Source organism: Sebastes fasciatus, chromosome 16 (genome assembly GCF_043250625.1).
Source record: "Sebastes fasciatus isolate fSebFas1 chromosome 16, fSebFas1.pri, whole genome shotgun sequence".
Taxonomy (NCBI): Eukaryota; Metazoa; Chordata; class Actinopteri; order Perciformes; family Sebastidae; genus Sebastes; species Sebastes fasciatus.
The window spans coordinates 2,139,657-2,144,152 of NC_133810.1; the positions used below are offsets into that span (position 1 = coordinate 2,139,657).

A 4,496-nucleotide genomic window follows, 5' to 3' on the forward strand; every position below is an offset into this window, starting at 1 on the left:
ACTTACTAATTATTACAACGGAGTATCAGGGCCTCATCGAGGACGAAAAAAAATCTGATCTGGAGAATAAAGTCAGAATATTACGAGAATAAAGTCGTAATTTAATGAGAATAAAGTCATAACTTTACTATAATAGAACTTCACAAGATGCTCCACGTTCCTCATTCTCACACTATTTACCCTCTAAAATAACACGTACAATTACTACTTTATAATATTCACTTTATTCTCATAATATTACGACTTTATTCTCATAATATTATGTCTTCTCATAATATTATGACTTCATTCTCATAATATTATGTCTTTATTTCCATAATATTACGACTTTATTCTCATAATATTACGACTTTATTCTCATAATATTATGACTTTATTCTCATAATATTACGACTTTATTCTCATAATATTATGACTTTATTCTCATAATATTATGACTTTATTCTCATAATATTACGACTTTATTCTCATAATATTATGTCTTTATTCTCATAATATTATGACTTCATTCTCATAATATTATGTCTTTATTTCCATAATATTACGACTTTATTCTCATAATATTACGACTTTATTCTCATAATATTATGTCTTTATTCTCATAATATTATGACTTTATTCTCATAATATTACGACTTTATTCTCATAATATTACGACTTTATTCTCATAATATTATGTCTTTATTCTCATAATATTATGACTTTATTCTCATAATATTATGTCTTTATTCTCATAATATTACGACTTTATTCTCATAATATTATGACTTTATTCTCATAATATTACGTCTTCTCATAATATTACGACTTTATTCTCATAATATTACGACTTTATTCTCATAATATTATGACTTTATTCTCATAATATTACGACTTTTTTTCTCGTAATATTACGACTTTATTCTCATAATCTCAGATTTATTTTTCCCTCAACGTGTCCCTGATACTCCGTCATAAATGATCACCTAATTACCATGAAATTTGTGGACCTGTAAAACAACGTGTTACCGATATTTCTTATTCTTATTTTTTTGTTTACTTATTCTAGTCAGGTCCAGTTTTCATGTAAACAGACAAACGAATCCGATTTATTTCACGTGTTGTGTTCCTGTCGGACATTTGAGTCCCGTGATGTCTGTCGGTTGCATAACGAAGGAGTAAACACGTTTTCCTTTCCGGGAAGCTCTAAATAATCTCATTAATGCTGCTAAAAGGCTCGTTGTGACCTCAGAGAGCCTAAATTAGATCCTCTACCGCTTCACGACGTACCAGAACCTGCGGAGCGTTCTGTAGAGGTTGATGTCATTTTCTAAAGGAGGACAGACTGATGAAGACATGAAGACGCTCCTCTCATTTGGACGGATCTGGATCAGCTGTGTGTTCAAGTAGAAGCCTTTTTGTACCGTTGAGTTGACTGAAAGATTTTTAAATCTGAGTTGCTTTATAAACTCTAGAAGAGGCCGATAGACGCTTTCTGAGCTCTGTAATAAGAAGATTATTAAACAGTGATGTCAAATTAGGAAGTGATGTCAATATTAGACTTTTCTTTTGTCCGTTTGTCCTCGTACAAGACGACCGGTCGAAGTGGACGTTTCAAGCGTCCGGCTGGAGAGCAGATTTTTATTTGGGATGTAATTTGTACAACGAGGGCTCCTTCAGACCGCTGACAGTCGATGGTGTCGAGAAGACAAACGGTCTTTTCTTTGTTCTCCTCCCTCATCGTTTGTGTGCTATCGGTGTTTTGTGATTTACTTTCAGTACATGTTGTGTATAAATGAGGGAGAAAAAAATGCAGCGAAGACGTGCATAAAGTAAAGAAATGTTTTAAGAGAGTCCGTTTGTTTCCTTTTGTGTCTTCCTTTAACACTCCTCGATTCCTTTCCTCGCCTCCTCTCAGACGCGAGCGAGGAGTCGAGCCAACGACCGTTCAACAAAACAAACATCCGCGCTTTGGTATTTTAAAGCGATGTTAATTAAATATGATGCTGCATCATCTGTCTATTGTTCTATTTTATGATTTCTGTCAGTGCTCATGACAACTTTTATATTTAATTTAATGCCGCTAATTTCTTTAACGCATTGACGCAACTTGAGATCCTGGTATCATATGAAACTAGAGAACCTGATGAATCCGTCGGTACCAACCATGTCCTACTAGCTTGTAGTGAAGGAAGTTAAATAACGCTCCAATCTTATGCTAAATTTTGGCGAGGAAAACTGTCATGGCCATTTATCAAAGCGGTCCCTTGACCTCTGACCTCCACGTATGTGAACATGTGAGGGGTTTTGTCCGAAAATTGTCAAAAACAAATTTCAGAAAAAAAGTCTGAAAAATGTAAAAAAAATATGAAAAAAATGTCAGAAGAAAAGTTAGAAAAATGTAAAATAAAAAGAAAAGTTAGAAAAATGTAAAAAAGAAAAGTCTGAAAAAAAAGTCTGAAGAAAAGTTAGAAAAATGTAAAAAAAAAAAAAATCTGAAAAAAATGTCAGAAGAAAAGTTAGAAAAATGTAAAAAAAAAAAGTCTGAAACAGAAGAAAAGTCATAAACTGGAATCATATGAAACGATAAAACCTGATGAATCCATCTATTTATGATCATCACATGCAGTTGTTGGGATTAGAGCATATGTTCGCTGGTTTCCAACGTCTCGTCTCTAGAGTCATCTCTCGTCTATCTCCACCCTGAGAGGAAACAAACATTAAATTAAAGGACAGAAAGTGACAGAATTATCCGACTGCAGGTCTCAAAGTGAAACCAAACTGAGCTGGATCTTCACCACACGGTGGAGCCGTGACGCTGTGCTGGTTCTCTGGTTCTGGATCAGCTCCTTGTTCAGGATCAGGTGACGTTGTGAATCTCCTGGCTGAAGTTTCACTTCCCTTGACCCCCGACGGCCTGAAATCTATCAGGTTAACCCCCCAGAAGAGATGATGATTGAGGTACATTTTATAAATTACATACACAATGACTATGTTATTAACATGCAGAAGTTCGTTCCACAGCTTGCTATTGATCAAAATCACCAAATTAAGTAAAGATGATTTTAAAACGTTAGTTAAGTAAAAATACAGAAGTAAAATCAGCTAAATGTACTTAAAGAGACTCTGAGGTGTAGAGTAGATGTATAAAGTAGCAGAAAATGGAAATACTCGAGTAAAGTAAAGTACAGTATTTGAGTAAATGTACTTAGTTACTTTGCACCTCTGATTAAAATGATCTTTGAGAGAAGGAACAGGACGTTTCCTCTGATGACATGTAGCTGGAATAACTTTTATTAATACCAGTGTGAATAGAAGTTAATCAGTACAGCTGTATGTGTAGTATTACTGTATATTATTACTGTATATAGAGTATATGTGGAGGACGCTGTGTGACCTCAGGACGCTGTGCGAGACAGACCAGACAGCCCGTTAGTCTCGCTCCTCTGCAGGCTGAATGGACTCCTCCGTTATTGTGATTCAATTAAAAGAAGCATGTCGCTGTTAAACTGCTTCAGTTCACAGTTTAACGGACCAACGACCAGTTCACCGACCCGTCACAACAAATCCTCCTTTAATGTCAGATAGAAATGTTTTGGTTGCCAGAGAGTGTTTGTGAGACACGTATAAACCGTCCTGGATGTCTCCGTGTCTCTTTGTCTGGATGCTGATATGCGTTATAGATGCAGATGTTATGCCCAGGTGTTCTTTTCTGCGTTGGATCAACAGCTGGAGAAGGCGTCAGTATGAGAACTGATCCACAGCGTCACCTCAGAAACACATTTATACACACAACCAGTGCTACTGAAGCACACATTTGAGGTACTTATACTTTATTTGAGTCTTTTCTTTTCATACTTCTACTCTGCTACGTTTCTCTGACAGATTACTTTACAGTATTTGTGCATACAAAACATATGAAGAGCTAAATATTTGATATTAAATAGAGTGTGAATGAGACGGTAATTTCGCGTGCAATAAGAACGGTTTTGCTTTTGGCGTGTCCTTTGTACGCCGTGTTGTCTCAAAGTGTTCAGTTATTTTGAAGTTACATTCGTGAAGCTTGTGACGTTGTTTGCGTACATATTTTACTTAGTTTACGTACTTATTTTAAGCCCAACCATTACATTTTTCCTAAACCTAACTAAGTGGTTTTGTTGCCTAAACCAAGCTGCAGTCGTAGTTTTGTTGCGTGGTGTCAAATTGACACGCAAAAAGGATAAAACGTCATCATGACACACAGTAATGACACTTGTAACGTCGTGTTATTTAAACGCCTCCCGTGACATCAGGTTGAAATTAAACTCTCCAACAGTTTATACAAGTACGGCTGAAACGATTAGTCGATTAATTGATTGACAGAAAATTTGTTTACGTTATTTTTCATGCAAAAACATTTCCTAGTTCCAGCTTCACAAGTGCTGCTTTATAAGAAATATAATGTGGTGTCCCTCAAGGATCCATATCGGGACCTTTATTATTTCTGATTTATATAAATGATCTTGCTGCAGCGTCAA

General features: G+C 35.6%; 1 long non-coding RNA gene across 1 annotated transcript; it reads left to right on the forward strand.

Annotated features, from left to right (window-relative positions):
• Nucleotides 1–571: 571 nt before the first annotated feature.
• Nucleotides 572–1,832, forward strand: LOC141752737 (uncharacterized). Its single transcript, XR_012590332.1, has 2 exons — nucleotides 572–677; nucleotides 917–1,832. It is a non-coding gene; the product is annotated as an uncharacterized LOC141752737 (long non-coding RNA).
• Nucleotides 1,833–4,496: the final 2,664 nt, after the last annotated feature.